The sequence below is a fragment of the Apium graveolens genome, chromosome 2 (genome assembly GCF_009905375.1).
Source record: "Apium graveolens cultivar Ventura chromosome 2, ASM990537v1, whole genome shotgun sequence".
Taxonomy (NCBI): Eukaryota; Viridiplantae; Streptophyta; class Magnoliopsida; order Apiales; family Apiaceae; genus Apium; species Apium graveolens.
In genome coordinates this window covers 142,016,236-142,036,829 of record NC_133648.1, presented here as the reverse complement: position 1 = coordinate 142,036,829, position 20,594 = coordinate 142,016,236, and the positions used below count along the sequence as shown (strand labels likewise).

At 33.5% G+C, this 20,594-nt stretch overlaps 1 long non-coding RNA gene across 6 annotated transcripts; it reads right to left on the bottom strand.

Annotated features, from left to right (window-relative positions):
• Positions 1 to 18,346: 18,346 nt before the first annotated feature.
• On the bottom strand, positions 18,347 to 20,091 carry LOC141706095 (uncharacterized). Of its 6 annotated transcripts, none has more exons than XR_012568620.1 (6): positions 19,960 to 20,091; positions 19,450 to 19,570; positions 19,255 to 19,329; positions 19,102 to 19,172; positions 18,671 to 18,889; positions 18,347 to 18,572 (listed from the first exon to the last, which is right to left on the bottom strand). It is a non-coding gene; the product is annotated as an uncharacterized LOC141706095 (long non-coding RNA). The 6 variants fall into 6 exon arrangements; XR_012568622.1 differs by having other exon boundaries at positions 18,743 to 18,889; XR_012568619.1 differs by having other exon boundaries at positions 18,347 to 18,889.
• Positions 20,092 to 20,594: the final 503 nt, after the last annotated feature.

Below are 20,594 nucleotides of genomic sequence, written 5' to 3'. Positions count from 1 at the left end.
CCAAAATTCTTTTCCTTTCCAAAATTCATTGGATGTTTCGAACTCTGTTCATACTTCACATAACAGAGGTTCCAGGAAATGTTTTCGGGATATATATATATGTGGATATATATATATATATATATATCGGGACTAAATAAAGTATCTCATAACTTTTTCATTCAATAATATTTCAAAGATTGAATCTATTCAAGTCTTAACTTGTGGTCTCATCTATGGGATGTTTTTCTTAAAACTTATAATACTTTGAACGGTGGCAGTTCAAGTAACTTTATATGATATAAGTGTGGTGAAGTATTGGTAGCTTCATTCCTTGTTTTTACTTATATCTAGCAAGTAATTATCTTGCATATGATAGAGATGCTATTAAGTATCCATTTAGATACTTATATTATTGTTATCACTATACATAGTATCTTGCGAGCTGTAAGGCTCACTCTTGCTTTATTTCTTCATCACACAACAACAGTTAGGAGAGATGGCCAGACTCCAGCAGACCCAGCGCAAGCGCGTGGGAAGCGTCCCGCGTCTTCCCGCTGATATTGTAGCTGCTATAGCTGCAGAGGTAGATCCATTGTAGTTTAGACCATCTACTTTTGAGAATCAAATTATGTATAATTATAACTTGTGGCAGATAATGGCAATTAACTGTAAATTATCAAGTAATCATTTTGGGTTGTAATAATTTTAAATTGTGGATTCAAAGACTTGTACTTATTTCAATTTCATCTCTGAGACTATAACGGGTTGTGGTGTGTGTTAGTGTGGGGTCACAGTATGAGGTTAATTATTATTAATTAAGTGAAGTGATATTGTGGAAAGAAAGACCGTGACAACCCGGATCCCCGACCCCGGATCTGGGGGTGTTACACTTTTGACACCAGCTTGACTCCGTGCAGAATCCGACGTGAAATTCTTACCTCATTTCCTGAGGTAATCTTGGTAAAGCATTCATTCGAACCTCTGGGACTTCACTTTAGTTCTAAAGAATTCCATCTTGAGATTCATTGCAACGCGCTTCTCCAATCGTTCGCCATTAATACCCTTGTGTAATCTTTCCTGTTTACATACATTTTTGGAACGAATTCCTATCTCCAACTATTGACATTTCACCTCATTTTTCTAGCAGTTCTGGGACAACCGACGTTCGCAACTTGCATATATCCTGGATTATTTTATAAAATTTCTTTATCATCCTTTTGATTCCACTTCTTTTCTTCATTATTTCTCCATTCTCATTATTCATTATCTCTTTTAAACATAACGAATTTCTTTTTTTTCTTAGTAATAATAATCTGTTTATTATTGGATAGGTCATTTCTGGAGTTCACACTGGAATGAAGGCTTTTTTTTATAATATTTAAATTCTTACTTATAGAATTATCGAATTTCATCGATAGCTATTTTCTTAGCCTTGCTTAACGCATCACAGATCGCGTGTTTGACTTATCTTCATTGACCAACATCTCTTTTCCCTGAGTTCACATGCGGACTTCATCAGTCTCCGTCTTTCATTAGATGCTTGAATTTGCGATCTTTCCGTTATTTTACCGCAACTTCCATTCAATCGTCGTTCAAAAGAAGTGTACATTCAAATCTTCCATTAATTCGTCATTCGATATGGGTATACATCCAAGTCCTTCCTGGAACGCTATTGCAGATGATGTAATCCCTTTTCTTTATCTTGAACCTTCAGTTCTTAAAAATATTCTTCTTGCTAGCATGTACCAGTAACTTCCTGTTCCTCTTATTTATCGAAAAGAGTGTATTCTTCTGGATCAAACCTTGCACCTGGTTGCAGTAACATCACGCTAATTGTACTAAGCTTTTAATTTACGTTAACGCCATTACTTTTTCCAAATTTCTTATCACTTTGATTTCGGATCTGGAAATCATGTTAGAGCTTGACTCAATCTATTTGGAATCGATCTCCATTTAACTAACCATTAGTTGGTAAAGTTAATCAATTAACTCCTTTAACTGATCACTTAAACCAAGTGCTGACTAGCTAACTGGAATTAAAGACCAATTATATAAAGTCGGTTTGGTCATAACAACTTTCTCAAGAACCGAGATCGCAATTATTTGGAGTACTGACGAGAACGACAGTATACTTCTTTCTCCTTAAATATAAGGTAATTTCTGAAAATTTTGGCAGCACTTCCCTTATATCATTGACTACCAGTCGGACTCAAGCCGACACCATCAATCAACCAAATCGTCCACAATCATATCCACCCACTTCCATCAACCAAAATTATCAATTCCCATATTTCACCTTTGATCAACATTTGACTGGCATAACATATTTTTTTTTAATTGAGGATGGGTCTGAAACCCATAATGATTAATATAACCATACATTTCTCAATTCTTTCAGAATATTACGAATTGTCATTAGTGAATTTATCTCATTCTTTTTCAAGGATTTTATTTCACGATTCTTTTAACTTATTTCTTGCCATTACCAATTGTGTATAGTTACTTTTAAGAATTATGCCGCATCCTTCCACCAATCACAACAATCATCTATCTTTGACGATACACATTCAATTTCATTAACTAATCTGTTTATCCTTTAATAACCACGCATGGTTTTCATTATTATCGTCGCAATCTGGTAGAAACTTAATCGTTATATCGTTATTTCTTAAAAGGTTTCACCGTCGAGTCACCATTGCTTCATCTCCACTTATGGTTCCGCATCAAACTTTCGTTACTGACCCGGGTATGAGCATTGAATTCACCATCACTTATTTACGCAAGTTAGAGAACTTCATAATTTCTTAGAGAGCACGTTCGCATTTCGATTACATTTAAGGTTTCTTCCATCTTGAATCTTCACGACAAATATCTTCCCGCGACGAAGGCATGTTTCACGTAGTAATTGCATGTCTGAGTCATTGTTCATAATTTCCTTGATCTTTGATCGTCGACCCGATACTCATTTGCTCTGTCTGACGCACACAACTTTACTTCCTTATTTTGTAATTGATCTAATTATTATGGTTCACTAAAGATTCATTTCTCATCGAAATCTTCCAATTTGAAGTGCATGGTGTTAACATAATCTACCATACTGATGAGATCCCTGTAACAAGAACAACTGTTTGACTTGATATCTTCGCCATGTCCACATTTTTCGGTGCATCCATTTTTTCCTTGCTCGCAGATGTCCACCATTTATCGGCTTGTAATCATATTCTCCTTCGACACGTAATTCTACCTATCGCACGGGACTATTCTATTTCTTTTTTAATCGTCAAAGAACAGACTCTACGCAAGAGGAGAGTTTGTGAATAGGACTTTGAATGAAAAGAAGGATAAGGAATAACAATGCAACAAACAGTTGGAAGAATCTGTAAGTCAATAAATTGAAGGAAGAAAAATGAGTGAAGATTTAGATGTGAATGAGATAACCATATTCGTACTCAAGATGGCCAGTCTTTCATACTATATGGCATACAGCACATAATTAGGTGGCGTCCCACCCGACTCTTCGTCATTTCGACAAAGCGTCATATCACAACACTGTTGTCTCAATCAGGAATCAAGGATTTGGGAAGAGTAACAATTCAGAAGTAATACATGAATTTTTTTTCTTTCATTTTTGCCTCATATAATTTATCAACAGAAGAAGCTCATACGTATTCAAGAATCAAGAAAACATTTACTACTGTATCAGAAGAAAGAATGTCAATGTTGATCACCTTCCACGCTTCACTTACGTATGCTTTCAGAAACCATTCGAATGAGAGCTTCACCGTTTAGGTCACGTTATAACTTCGGAATGTCGTCTGGAAATGCCTCCATGTCCAATATTGTAATGATTTGACCATAATTACGTCCTTGCGAAATTTATAACCACTGCTTCAGATTCCATTTATCCCGCATAAAATAACCATCGATCACGCAACACCTCAATTTCGTCGATAAAATATGATTCTTCTTCCACCATCTAGAAGATTCTGCGATCTCCTTCAATCATCCTCCGTCCATTCGCATCACGAATCTCATTAAATTTTAATAATTTTATAAATTGGGTAAATAATATTTTAACATATTGATTCAATTATTGATTTTATTAAATAAAGTTTACTTTTGTCTTTCACGAAAAACTTTAAACTTTCTCCCTGTTGGTGGGTCTACTTGATCCTTCAGACTAACAACACTGAGTCTAATTCCATTCTTCTTTTAGGTCATTTTCTTTTTATAATAACAAGAATTTAGTAGTAATTCGACAACCAAATTGTGAAACTCATTTTATGCAAAAAAAATCTAAATGTTATTAAGAAAATCTTTTCCGACATCTCATTTTAAACTTTTGGAAATCAAATATTTGGTCGTCATTACTATATAAGTTACTTGCTATTTTTATGATTTACCCATGAAATCTCTAATTGAAAGGATGCCCATATAAGGGTCTCTTCACTTTGTTACCTCTTCCATATTTACTCGGATTTAGCTCGCACTTATTAGTCGACGAAACTTCATTTACCGTTGTATATCATTCTATTCGCAATTCCACCGCAACGCTGACATCTAGTACTGTCTTTAACATTCTTGTCATCGTCCTTGACGTTATATTTGCAATCACGCACGCGATTCGACGTTCGTTCTATAGATAGGGTCGCATCTTCTTGCTAGTCTTACCTACCCCTATTAAGGTAGATATCATTCCTCACGCAGCTCCTGATAAGTGATAAGAATCTTCTTGCAACGGTGGTGCCTTCGAAATATGCAACGTTAGTTCTTCATCAGCTTCCATCAACTGGTTGCCTTCGACGTGCAACTCGTCCTAATACCCAAGTTAAATCGTACTAATACTCACAAATCCTCACCAAAATCAATTGCATTTTCTTCAAAACCACATGAAACGTAGGGTAACATACCCAGTCTCCGTCGATCTGTCGATTCCTCATTAATGTAGGATCTGAGAACTCACTATACCTACAATGTTGCGATATTCGCCTTACACTTCCCTTAACAATCATGGCTTACCCATTCCGTACCAGATCTGCTAACCCTAATTCGTACTCAATTCAACTTAACCTGAGTATGCCTAGGGTCTTTCCTATCCTGTACGACCTATCATTCCTATCTTACTCTCATCTATTCGTATTTCAGTGACCAATAACCTGCAGCTTTGATACCAACTTGTAACAATTCAAATCCGGGGTCAAGATTTGGTGTCACTAAACAATCTTTACATAGAATAAAAGAATATTCAATTAACCCCTTGAATCCGGATCATTTACAGGTTATGGTATGGAACAAGAATCTAATCTTCTACACTTACAACAACTAAAATATAAATGAGAATACCTTTATCCTAACGCTCTTGTCATAATCCTCTAACTTCTTCAACCTCTCGCAGTGGAGATTTCTCTAACTTCTGTTGTCTATCAAAGCTATTCACTTCTATCCTTATCTGTTTCTGGCAGAAATAAGAATTTACAAAGCAAGAGTGAGCCAAAAATGCCCAGCAAGTATATAATTTGAGTTTCAAGCATTAATATCAAAGGAAAAACTTCCGGACAAAAATCTTAAAACAATTTTAAACAATTATATTTATTTGATTGAGCCGAGCGAATAAATGTTGGTTGTCACTAGCCTTTAACTATAAACCCAAAAGTGACAAGCGATTCCCCGATTCATCTCCTGAATCAGGGTTTTGTCCGGTTTGGAATCATAAAACCTTTCGAGAGAGAATGCCGTTAATGGCGATCAACAACAAATTAGACTGGACACTAGTTCACATCTATATCCTGCTGATCAGTCAGGATACAGTACAGATCTACACCTACCTATATAGATCCAGTCGCGTCCCCAGACACGGCCCATCTCAAGGCACCGGTTATGTTTCGGTCCTTAGGATTAAGTAAAACTTAATCCCCAAAATATCACTATCCAGCCCGTGGAGTATTTTGATATTAAATCATTTTGAATTCAAAACATCCCAATTCCGGGTTCGCAAATAACCCGAAAGAATGGGTATTTGCTCAAGAGAGCAATCGAATTATAGGAACAAGAATAAAAAGAACATGCATAATATGAGTAATTGCAGCGAAATGTAAAACAGTTAACTATTCTGAACTTAGAATAGGAACGAATAAATGTTTGCAGTAATTTAAAAGAAAAATCAGGAATTCTTGCAGTATTTAAAAGAAAGTTTGGGAATACTTGCCTCAATAAGCTTTAACCGCTATTACTGGTTGACTTTGGTTCGACTTGATCGTTCGGCTTTATCATCAACCTACTATCCCATTTTGGATACGATCCCGACACTCAGGTTCTTCGATTGGAACTTCATTGATCTCAATTTCTAATCACAAGATCATTCCTAGTCCATCGTCAAATCTCGGGTCTTCCGACTAGGACCGACAGGGTTAAAATACCCTAATTCAGATACCCGCTTAAGTTTAACATCAACTCGCTATCCTATTATACCCATACAATTTCATAACTGAATTCATATTTATATGTATTATTGAAATACACATAGCACGTATGGTTCACATCTTCGAAACTCGGTTCGGTATTTATTTTCGAAAAATACCTATATTCGTCATTTTCAAAAATAGGGCAATCGATTATTTATAAATTATTTTGTCTCAATCGTACTTAAGTTCATATAATATAACTATATATGGTTATTCTACATTCCCGATAACTATAGGTTACGTTCCCGTAATTTCGGAATTAATTTCCCGAAAATCGGGCAGCGTCTCCTTTGTTTATTGGTCTACATATCGAAATCAAATCGACGTCAAATCACAACAAAAACCACAACACAATCCAATTACCAATCCCAACCACCGATATGAATTCAATTATTATTTACTGTTATTCGTATCTTATTTTTTCATTTCATTTCGAAATTAATTTCTCAACTAATTTTATTTATTTATAATTTAGGACTCAGAATTAATCATCATCGTCCACCGTCGACTCGCTGAGGGTCATCGCCGACGGTGATAAAATTCGTCGGTACCCGTTAAATTCGGGTTTCCATACGAATTCCACTGATTTGCAATTAATAATTTTCCTACAAGAACAAATTTATTTTCATTAAAATAATCAATTAGTTTATTCGAATATTCCATAAAAATCAACCGGAAAATCAGGAATCATAACATCACCGGTCCACGCGCACACACGGCCGGAAAAACAGAACCCAGGCGGCCGAAACCAAAGGGGAAATGATAACAGGAAGAAACACAGTCACCACAGATATACATACACACCCAATCATATACACACGACTGTAAACAAGAGTAAGCCGGAAAACGAAGCAACCGACGGCTATACTTACCGCAACACGGAACAAGGCGGCGACAAGGAAAGGAAATCGGGGGGAAGAAAAATAAGAAAACACATGAAAGAAGAGAGGAACGATGAGGGATTAAGAGAGAGAAGGGCGAGAGAGAAAAAAAGAGGGAGGGAGAGAGACGATCGAGAGAGAGATTGAGAGGTTGAGTAGAGAGACGGAGGTGACCACGAACAGGGGGTGAATTTGGGGTTTTGTTTTGTTTTTTATTCTTTTTTTTTTACTTTATTCCCGATATTATCCGGTTTTGTAACGCAATTAACGATCTTGTCAATAATAATCTACAAGTAATAATAATTAGAAAATTTATCCGAACATATTTAAAAATTCTCGAGATAATTAAAACTAATTATCTTAAAAATTTCATAATTTTAAAATCATTTTTGATACGCGCATCCCACCCGTATTTTACAATTTTAACGAGTACACGTGCGGTTAATTAAAAGCCAGAAAATTTCCGAATAAATTTTAAAATTCTCGAAATATTCCAAATGTAATAAAATAAAATTTTCATGATTTTTGAAGCATTCTGGAATTAAATAATGATTTTACAATTAAATGAAATCAGAAAAATCATTTAGAGATAAATAATCAATAAAATATTGATTTCTAAATTTTATAAACTCCTAAAGATAATAAATAAAATTATAAAGCCACAAGAATAATTTTAAAAACAATTTTAGCATTTATGAGAATAAATATTCAATGAAATCACTTTAAAAATGAATTAAATTAATACAACTTAATAATTAACTATAAAATTAATCTTCGCATCGAACAATTTACAAAAAATTAATAATACGGCAACACATAGCTGACAGAACCACCACACATCTTATCTATTTAATAATTTGATAATTACATTTACAAATCAGATCCGAAAATAGGTTACTTAGCCGCTAAGTAACTAAAAGACGATACGATTTTAATACCAGACTTGGATAATTATCAAAACAGAGCTTCCTATAAAATACTTTATACGAAAATAAGGTAATAATGTCTCGCCTTTTGAGAATACGGATTTTTATCGATATATAAAATGACTTGCATATCGAAAATTTTACACCGGGACTCGTACAGGTCAAACCGCACCCCGGATCGAGAAAGTCAAAATATGAAAAGTGTTCAGAATTATCAGATTATGTAAGGAAGGAGTTTTCGGAAGAGTTTCTTGTTGCAAAAACGCAAAAATGATTGAACTGGAACGATTTCTGATTCTAAAAAGTAATTTTATAATCACGTAAAAATAATCATTATTAATTTCATAAATCATATGATAATCCAAAAATTACCAGAAAATACGAAAAATTATCTAGATTTAATTCTGGATATTTAGAAATTAAAATATCTCAATTTTATCAAAAATAAACATCCAAACATTATTATCCATTATCAAATAATGCACCAAAATTCACATAAAAATCATATAATAATTATTTATTGATAAAAATAATTACATAATATTTCCCAGACGTTACATAGATCATCCGTCGGGAGTCTTTCTATCACTTGACTCCATTTTACTTATACAGAATTACAAGACATCTTATATTTACAATTAGCCAACCTATTCTGCATATCAATCTAGTAGTCAACATGACTTAGAGAATCCTACAGAATCTACTAGACTAAAACATTGTTGTTTGCAGAAATATGCTGCAATACTTATTGTTACATAAGTTGCACTCTCGATGGATGTTCAGTTGTCATCCGTCGCGACTATAAAGATCATCCATCGGGACTATAATAAAACATCCGTCGAGAGCTACAAAATACTAAGTTAAATCTACTAAGGTGCTTTATTTAGCTTATCATCCAGTTCACAACATATTCCTAACAATCCTCATCTAAATTTGATTATAATCCAGCAAGTACAAGGTTCCTCTTGACAGATCTGAAGGTTTAGAAGAATGAGGAACTTGTTTTGCTTCAGCTTTTGAGTTAGCTACGCCAGGATTTATAGCCCTCTTAGCCAATTCTTTCTTTCTTTTAACAACAGGTGTCTTATTCCATAATGTTAGATTTTTTTTTATATATTAAAATGTATTTATTTAGGTATTTTGTTAGACAAAAACACCCAATTGCTATATTTTTCATGAGATGACATTAAACCTTTCCTTAATCAATTATGTGACATTAGTTGCTCCTTCATATTTGTCTCTGTTCTTCTGTTGTCATTATAACAAGTAGAAATTGATTGAACATGCATTATCGAAATATTTAGATTTAAACATGCATTTCAAACCAGAAGATGAACAGTCACAATGAATAAAGCGCTTAAGAATAGAAAAATAATTAGTCATGCAACATATTTTGAATAGATATTAAGAAAGAAATTTTCATTCATAAAAGAAGATGAGTACAAAGCAGAATCGTAAATAGTCCTAACTTCTAAAAGCTAGAATCTATTCCTAGAAACTGTTATGTCTTTAGCTTCTTTGTAGCCTCTTGTTGCCTCATAGCTTTGTGATGATAAATTTGCGAGATGAAGGATGCAAGAGAAATTATATTATCTTGCAATTCCAGAGCTTGAAGACGACACTGCTCAGCTTCTTCTCCTCTGCGTTCTTCTTCCAATGCGGTCTCTAGTTGGAAAAACTGGAGATCCGTCTGTTGCTCGAAGGAAAGATCATCATATATAGACATCGAAACATATTGAGGATGATAGATTTGTTGGTTGATTTGGACTCGAAGTTCAAACGGGTCATAGTATATACGACCCTCAACCATGGTGTGAGCAGGGTAGTAAACCCCTCCGCGAGAGCGAGTGAAAAACTGATCTTGATTTATGTTTTTGGGTTTGAGAAGAAGATGAGGAGTTGTGTTTAGAGTTAAGTGGATAATTTATGAGATAAATTGCATGTTTATATAAAAGAGAAAGGAGGAATGGAATAGACTCTTAGTGTACCACGTGATAATTACTATTGTGATAATTACTATCACATGCATGATTTTACGTGAATCTAGGCAAAAAGCAAAGTTTCTTTACTAAACTCCTTTCCCAATATAAAACAGATAATCAATCGTTTTTGCAGATACGCACGTCATTTGTTACCATAAGTAATCAATTAATAATTATTTATCCACTTACTCACTGTTTATTTAAAAAAAAACTGATTAAATATTTATTTAGAATAAATTCTAAACATTATCAGAATATAATAGCCAATCAATGTTTGACCATTATCAGTATCTAGACACACAATCATAGTTTAACATGCATACAATTAAAATCATGAAATATTAAGGATGTATACATGGCATTATAGTTTAATACACTTATCAGAGTTTAACAAAACCTGATACATAGAGAAGATACCACACTCTGATTTATTCCCATTAAGCTCCTCTTGCAATGTTGTAATCCAATCAGCATCTTGAAGAGCTTCTTTCACTTTCTTTGGTTCAATTTGAGATAGAAAAGAATGGTAGAGACATTCATTTTGACTAGCTTTTTTGGTTCCTACATCGTTATTAGGATTTTCAATGATTAATTCAGGTGTGTGTGACTTAGACCAATTTCTTGCAGATGGAAGTTGACTCCTTGAAGAAGAACTTCCCCTTGATCCATGAACTCTCTGTTATTTCTTTGACTTGTACCACTATCATTTCTTGATGCCCCCCCTGAGTTAGTATTCCTAGTGCTATCAGTATTTTACTCATCAGTGTTTGAGGAATTAGTGTCTGATGAATTATTTACTAATGTTCCTTGAGTTGAATCACATGAAGAAGACTATGGATTTGAATCATGTTACTCCCACTCAACATGTGCTTCATTATTTGTAGAATTTCCACTGTCATGTGGATCATCAGAGCTTGGAGTGATATCAGGATTTACTGTATCAGGACTTGTCAATATTTCAGGATTTAACTGTTCAGTATATGGTACTTCGTTTTTAAATCTCAAGTCATCATGGTCATCTACATCTTCTAGACCTGTCTTGTCATCAAAAGATACATGTATAAATTCCATAACTGTCCTTGTTCTCAGATTGTAAATTCTGATGGTTTTTGTAGACAATGGATATCCCAAAAAAATATCTACATCAACTTTTAGATCAAATTTGGTAAGCTGTTCTGGATGAGCTTTGAGAACAAAACATTTACAACCAAAAATGTAAAAGTACTTCAAATTTAGCTTCTTTCCCTTCACCATCTCAAATGGTGTTTTACCATGCTTGTTGATCAAAGTTGCATTCTGTGTGAAGCAAGCAGTTTGCACAGTCTCAACCCAAAAATAGATAGGAAATCTTGCTTCCTCTAGCATGGTTCTTGCATCTTCAGTGAGAGTTCTATTCTTTCTTTCAACAACTCTATTTTTGTGGAGTTTTAGGAGCAGAAAATTATTATTTTATCCCCTTAAATTTGCATAACTCTTCCATAGAACTGTTCTTGAATTCAGTTCCATTCTCACTTCTGATGATCTTCACTTTGTATGTTGATCCTTTTTTCAGCTCTCTCACATGAGTAAGAAAAATGGATGGAGATTCATCCTTGGTGTGCAGAAAGTACACTCATGTGTATCTTGTATATTCATCAATAATTACAATTGCATACCTCTTCGTGGCAATTGACATAACATTGGCTGGACCAAAGGGATCAATATGAAGTAGATGATATGGTTCAAGAATAAAGGATTCAGTTTTAGTCTTGAAAGATGTTTTCCTTTGCTTAGCTTTCTAGCATGAATCACCTAAGCCATCAGGAGTAAATTTACACTGGGAAATCCTCTTACAAGATCTTTTCTCACAAGTTCATTAATGTTGTTAAAATTGAGGTGAGAAAGTCTTTTGTGCCAGTTCCAACTGTCTTCCAGAGATGCACTACTAAGCAAACAAACTTCTGATTCATCAATATTTATGGAGACCCTGGCTTCATATAATTTACCATGTCTTACACCAGTCATTGCAACCTTGCTATCAGATTCACTAATAATTTCACAATATTTCTTATAAAAGTTCACATGGTAATCTCTATCACATATCTGACTCACACTAATCAAATTATATTTTAGTTATGCAACAAGAGCTACATTTTCAATGATGATATTCCCAGATTTGATTTTGCCATATCCCAAGATTTTTCCTAAGTTGTCATCTCCGTAAGAAACACTTGGGTCATCTTCCTCCTTAAACCCTGATAGCAGAGATTTATAACCAGTCATATGTCCAGAGCATCCACTGTCCAAGACTAGAGAATTTCTCATATTACCCTGCAATCAGCATTTAAAATCAGTTAGTGTTTTTAAGGACCCAGACTTTCTTGGATCTTTTGGCCTTTTTAACTCTTTTAACATATGCAGCAAAAGACTTCATATCAGAGTTTATGTTAACATCTTTATTATCAGTATTTACACATGCAGAAACAGATTTTGCTTTATTCAAATAGGGTTTCAGTTCATAATAATCATAATATAAACTGTGATACTCTTTACATGTATAAATAGAGTGCCACACACTACCACAATGAAAACAAGGACTCTGTGGTTTATATATAACTATTTTATTCCAAAACTCTGATTTGGGAGGAACAGTATTTATCTCTTTATTCTTCCTGCAAATATTAGCAAGATGATTAGTACTACCACAGTTCAAGCATATCTTTCTAGGTGCATTATGAGCAGTTACATAATTACCATTCTTATTAACACCTACTTTACCATTTCTATTTTCCCTAGGCTTTTTCTCCTTGTCTTTCATGTGTACTTCCTCCAGCTTTTGCTTAAGCTGTTTCTGAGTCATTAAACCATTATATACTGATCTTGAGTGAACTTGTTCACTCTTATCAGTACTTAAGTTTGACTTAGTGCTGAGGTTGACCCTGCCTCATAAATTGACTTAACAGTATCATCACTTGAATTAAACTTAATAGGCTTCAACTGAATCTTGTTCAGTTTTACCTTGATATCAGTATTTACTGGTTTAGTTCTATCAGTTTCTTTTCCATTTTTCTTATCAAAATTAGATCTGTTAGCATATCTTAATCTTGATCCCCAACCGCCTTTTCTAAAATTTCCGAAGTTTGATTTTCCTGAGTTAGTCCAAAGCTTTATAACCTCTCTTTCTATAGCTAACTCATTTTTCTAGATAAGCATGCTTTTCTAACAGTTTTTCTTTAACATAAACAGCATTATCTCTTTCTTTTTGAATTTCTAACATGGAAAGCAACTCAATTTCTAGGTGATCATTCCTTTTTTTAACTCAGAGTTTTCACTCTTGATTCTATTATTCGTTGAGGTTTGATCCCTTTAACTAATATGCATAGATTTAAGAAACAGTCTTAATTCATGGATATCATCAGCATCAAAAGTAAAGGTGGTTTGAGGTACCTTTAATTCAGCAGTGTCAGCCTCGGTATCAGTATTTGCCATAAGAACATAGGTAATACCATCATCTGAATCTGATGTATTATCCCAATTTTTCTTCTTTGTGATCAAGGCTTGTTTCTTCTCAACTTTAGGTTTTCTACAATCAGCTACAAATTGCCCAATTCCATCACAGTTATAGCATCTTTCCTTTAACTTGTCAAGTTTTCCAGACTTTGATTCCTTCCGGCCAGTATTTCTTTTGTCATTTCTCTTATTAGAGTTTGAGGAACTGGAACCCTTTCTAGGAAACCTTTTCCATTTCTTGAAGTTCTTGTAGACCATCTTCTTGAAGATTTTAACCAATAGAGCAGCCATTTGTTCCATGTCTCTATTAATGTCATGATCACTATCAGTATACGATTCACTATCAGTATTTGAGTCATCATCAGAGTTTGATGACTCAGTATCAGACTTTCCAATCATAGATTTTTCTTTGGAGTAACCTTTTCTCCTAGCTTTCTCCTTTGGCTTCTTTTCAACTTTAAGTGCAATTGGTCTAGTCTTGGATCATTTTCTCTTACTTCTTTGCTCCATCTCTAGTTCATGAATTTTCAATATTCCATAGATCTCATCTAGAGGTGCTTCATCAAGTTCATAATTATCCCTTATTGATCTAACCTTAAAGTCCCACTTTTCAGGGAGTGCAAGTAGAAACTTCAAGTTTGAGTCCTCTAAATCATATTCCTTGTTGACAAGAGATATATCATTCATCAGCTTTTAAAATCTATCATAGATCTTAGTTAAGGACTCATTATCTCTTGAGTCAAAGTGTTCATATTCTTGCATAAGTACCGTCTTTATGTTCTTTTTGATAGCAGTAATACCTTGACACTTTACTTCTAAAGCATCCCATATTTCCTTTATTGTTTTACATCCAATAACCCACTTTATGCAAGATGTGTCTGACTTTTGCATCCTTCATGATTGATGATAGATCCTAAGGAGTATAATCCTTCTTATTCTTATCAACCATATTTTCTTGTTGTCCTGCAACAACAGCAACAACTACCTTCATTGGTCTATGAGGACCATCATAAATCCTGCTTAGATATTCAGGATATGTAGCTTCCAAGAACATGGTCATCCTAACTTTTCAGATTGGATCTTCATGTATTTTTAGTATAGGAACCTTGATATCTTCATACCTATTCATATTACTACTAATATGTGATGAAGCTGGGGGTGTTGGTGGATTCTGTGGAGCTTCTTTGGCTATCATTAAAGATTGATTTTCAGATCTTAAATAGTTTGTATATCAACAAAAAGCTCTGATACCAATTGTTAGGTCTGTAATCAACTGTATAGAGGGGTGAATACAGTTTATGCAAACAACTCGACAAAGCTTTTTCAGAATCAATAATTTTATATAAATCTAATAAAAACTATTACACAACTACTCTCTCAAAGGATACACAAATATCCTTGAGACTACTAGGTTATCTTGAAAGATATTATAATTCGTTATCTCATATAGAGTAAACCTAATATGTGCTTATATAGTGCACAGTTACACAATCAATAAGGAATCCTATTCTATTACAATAAGGAAACCTATTACATATCCATGTATGATTGCTTCTGATATAAAGTCCTTCACTGCCTTGAATTCTGTAATCCTTTTCCATCCTGAATATCTACTGAAGTGACTAAGTCCTGATGACATCACCTGCTGATCATCAAGTACTGATATACAAGTACAGATGACATCATCTTCAGTAAGTTCTGATATTAAGTCCTGATAGTTTATCTCCTGATATCATCAATTATATCTACCATGTAATAACTATCACCTTGTGGATTTAATAACTCTAGTAATGTTTTGTTCATTTCCAAGATAATAACCTTTAAGTGTGTGTGTGTGTGTGTGTTAATAAGTGTGGGGTTGTAGATGCGTGAGTGTTAAAAATATTGTGCAAAGGATAAGTGTTTAAATAGGATTCAAGATGGCGTGGCCTCCTAAATCCCTGACCCCGGATTTGGGGACGTCACAGACCATGTACAAGATATTACAACTGCATCCAACACCAAATATGGGCAACAGAATAAGGCATGTATACTATACGTTTGTGATATCTTAAAAAATTAACTTATAATTTAAAGTATAAAAATGCCATATCTAATTTATTATTTATATATTATTAAAATATTTTGTTAATTTTATTTATATTTTGATGATGTGTTTGGTTACTCATAACTTATAAGTTAAAAGACAATTTTTTAAAAAAATAAAATAATTATATACTAATACATGAATATAAGTTAAAAAGATAAACTTGTAAAGAAAAATATTAAAATACAAATTACTCAAAGTAAAAAAGTGAAAGAAAAAATTAAAACATTCACAAAATATGATCAACAATCTTATCACATTTTGCAATGCACCTATTATCGTTGTTTTTTCGATCTCAATTACATTTACATATAATTAATTTTTAATACAAAATAAAATCAATTAAATAATAAAAAGCATTTCAAATTAATTAAAATTACAAAATATTAATAAAACTATATCTTTCCATTAGTAATAGTTTGATTCCGATACTTTACCAGATACAACTTGTCAACTTTAGGACCGCGTGATCTCTTTTTTGGAACTGAAATAAACAAAACATTTTGAATAACTTGGAATTTTATAATTTACGATTGCTCTAGATGTTAATAGCATAACAAAAATTATAATTGTCATGACATGTGGGATTAGTTTAAATTTTGTTAATCTATGTCGCACATACACCATTAAAAGAAAAACGGCTAAATACGATCGGCCCAAAATCTTAGTTAAATATGACCGGTTTTGGGACCGGTCGTACATACGGGAGTGATATTTAGTAGGTCGGTCGAATTTAATGTTAAATGTGATCGATTTTTTTGGTTGTATTTATTTTAGCCGAAAATTCAAAAATTCCGCCAAAAACATCTAAATGATGCAAATCCATCTAAACCCATAGTTGAATATATGAATAAGTTAAACTTTAATTCATACATATGTGTATATGTGTTGAGATAGGGGGAGAGAGGGGATTGCTTGTTGCCAGATTCGAGCGAATTGGAATTGGGTCGGGAGGGCAGGGGTGGCTGTGCAAAAGATCGAGAAGAAGTAGTGTATCAACTGAGATGAAAAGAAGACTGAAGAGAGAAGTAGCGGGTTGGAAACAACATGTCTTGGTTTTTTAAATTATAATTAGACTACTTGACAAAGCCGCACTGCGCGGCAGCCCAAAAAAGTTCTTAAAAAATTTACTAGGAAGATTATTTAAGAAAATATATGAACTCTGATAAAAATAAAAAAAATTATTCATAATTATTACCCATTTTATGTCACGCTTTATTCGGCCGATACATGTTATAATATACATAACATGACAAAATGGCGTACATTTTTCTTCATTATAGCAGTTTATATCACGTGTTCATAACTCGATAATAATCATACTAATTTTGAGGTTTTGTTAGGCCGACGCATGTTGTAATAAAAAAATTATTAGATAAATTTCAATATGAACTAATATTATAATTTAAATAAAAATTAGTTTGAGCCACTTTCCCGCCAAACACAATAGTATTAAAAAATTATTATAATTTAGATAAAAATTAGTCTGAGCCTCCCTCTCGTCAATCACAATTCTAATGAAAAATTATTGAAATTTAGATAAAATTTAGTTTGTCCCGCATTATCGTCAAACACAATACTAATAAAAAGATTATTTAAATTTAGATAAGATTTAGTTTGATCTGCCCTCCCGTCAAACACAATACTAATAAAAAATATTATAATTTAGATAAAATTTAGTTTGAACCGTGCTCTCGTCAAATACAATACTAATAAAAAATTATTATAATTTAGACAAAAGTATTTCAATATTGTAAAAATAAATAGATACAACCCTCTTCAAATAAAGAATACTGTATTGGATATCTTTATATACACTCAAGAGCCAACGTCCTGCAACATTAAATAAAAAAGAGGGTTACAATAAACAATTTTAAGGATGTGTACATCGAGGGACTATCAGCCCCTTTTAACTCTCATGACCATGGGTCTTTCCTGACTATTTATTTGCAAGCTGAGAATTGTTTAAATATTATACATATTTGAAGAATCTTCATTTATATATAGTTGTTCAAATTTATTTTTCTTTTTTATTTTTAATATGTTACACTACGCCATAAGTGGGCTATTGTAATGCCTAAATGGTGTTACAATAGGCCCCAAAAGCATTACAATAGGTCTATTGTAACACCAAGGGGTGTTACGTATACAAGTATTACAATAGACACCTTATTGTAACACTTTACTGATCTATTGTAATAGAGAGGAAAACGTTACAATAGGCTTCTATTGTAACACTAGCTGGCCCAAAAGTAACACAAAATGAGTGATACATTAGGTTCAATCAAAATTGCAAAAGTGGCCCCGCGTGTGGGGCCCACATAGCCTATTATAACAGTCTGTATTATCTATTGTAACACCATTCTTTTTGTAATTGAACAACACTAGCATTAGTAATACTACACTGTATATAACATAAATTTCAATAGAAAATGCAGATGTAATAGTTAATTTAAAAAAATTTGAAATACATGCTTTGTGTAAATCTCATTAGCAACAAAATATCAAAATTTCTATACATAACGGTCTTTATCTCCAAACCAAACCATACTAATATACATAACAGTATCATTCTTCAAACTAGATTCCCATGTTGATCTCGCTAAAGGAACAAGGCATTAGTGATGACTCTGATTTCATTTGGTCCATGTTGATTTTTTTAAGTGCAATATCGACTAGATTCCCATTTATCGGCTTATCAGGAGGCTTGGACTGTGTTGACCTATCCGCTTCTACACCACATGGATCTCCTCAGCAGGGAAGGCCTGGAATAGTTTCAGTGGGTAGAGAAATTAGCATAAAAGATTAAAAGCTTTTCCATTGTAAATTATACACTTTTAAGGGAAACCAACTGTCAGCACACCTAATTAGCTAAAAGCAATTGAGAGCACACCCATAAATAGATTAGAGAACTATATATTAAATTAGAAAAAACCTCCCAGAAATACCGCACTTGTGACTGCCCAACCTGCTTTACTTCAGCGGTAGCATATATAACATCACTTGTCTTATTATCCGCGAAACCACGACAACATGAACCAACAACAAGGCAGAAACCATTCGGCTTTCTTCCGCCTCTAATCTGTAGAGATCATATGTTATCCAAAAAATTTAACAGATCATAACCAGACTAGCTAATTTCTTCATGCTGGTAAACCTTCCAAAAGATTAGATATATGAGCAAGCTTTCTGTACATGAAACAATGACAAGACTCTAAGTCTATACTCAGTTATAGATGACAGTCTTAATAAAAAAAGAAAAATATTAAGCACGAAAATATTAAGAATACTAACCTGCTTTACAACTAGTGAAAAGTTCCCCATTGCATCAATAATGAGACATGATGACAGCCTCTTCCCACTGTCTAATTGCAAAATCAGTGGTAATGCATTGTATGCCTTAAATAAAACGAGGCACTAAAAATGGACATGGTTATATCCTCATACTTTTAATTTATTTGTTCCTCAAATTCGTGCAGCCAACTTATTTGAAGGTTGCTGATGTGGGGTTGAAACATTCTTCTAAGCCAAAGCAATGTATTTAATCGAACAAGTAGAGAAGTAAACAACTGTACCGACTTTAACCATGTACTGACAAATACTTGATTTGCACTCAAGAACTCTATAATTTCATAGGCTTACTTCAACATAGACATCTTGACCGATGCTTCTATGTAGTTGCAAACATAACTCTCAGCTTTTGTATAAGTTTAGGATTACAAAGCAAAATAAATAAAAAAATCACATGCTGTGAAGTGTGGACCTGCAAATAGGCTATTAAAGTTTCTAACTTATAACTGATCATCTTCTTATAATCTTATTTGGACTTGTTATCTACAGATACAGAAAATAGACAGATTTACGAATCATCATAATCGTGTTTCCTCTTCCTAAATAGCGAAAAGAAACAAACCAATTAGATTTAAAACCAAGCAACATACCAATTTACTAGAGGCCTAATCTAGCTCTCAGAACAGCTAAGTACATTTGGAGCAAACAAATATTTTCTTTTTTAAACATTTTGACTCAAAGCTCTCATACCAATTTTTTGATTGATGTGTTTCATTTTAGTTTAGATATAACATTAAAGGCACCAAGGAGCATGGACAAGCATGCAGAAGCAGGTAAATATACTACTCATGCATACTATGCCTCCTGAGAGAACATTAGCATCCTCTAGGGTCATGCACTTGGTGTCTTCCTGCCAGATTATGTCTGAAATCTAGTGGGTTCAAACACGGAGTATTATTATATTCTTTTGTGCTGAGGAATAGATAAATAATTAATAATACTAAAAGATGTCATTCATCACATTAACCCTTTACAACATAGCCTTCTGGAAATTTTATATACTTATACGAGAATGTTTACCTTGATCATTACAGGGTAACCGATCTCCTCAGCAAGTCTGACAGCTTCTTTAGTGCTCTATAATGACAATTATTGGCAAAATCATATCAGTCAGTCTCCAAAAAATATAAGTTTACTATTTCAAATATATAGATGAGACCTTATACCTGTAACAAGCCGTCGCTCCCAGGTACAGTTGAAACGCCAGCATTCTTCATTGTGTCCCTAACAGTTGATTTGTCACCCATGACACGAATGCTGTCAGGCTGCATAAACCATACAATCCTTTATTCTCAAGTCAAATTCAATCTCAAATATCAAAATTTTTAAGGTCACTATATAAAGGTTATAGCTATATTCTCACAAATAAAGTTGATTCCATGTTATCAGTACATTTCAACAAAAAGCGCATTCTCTGAAAGGAAGCCATATCCTGG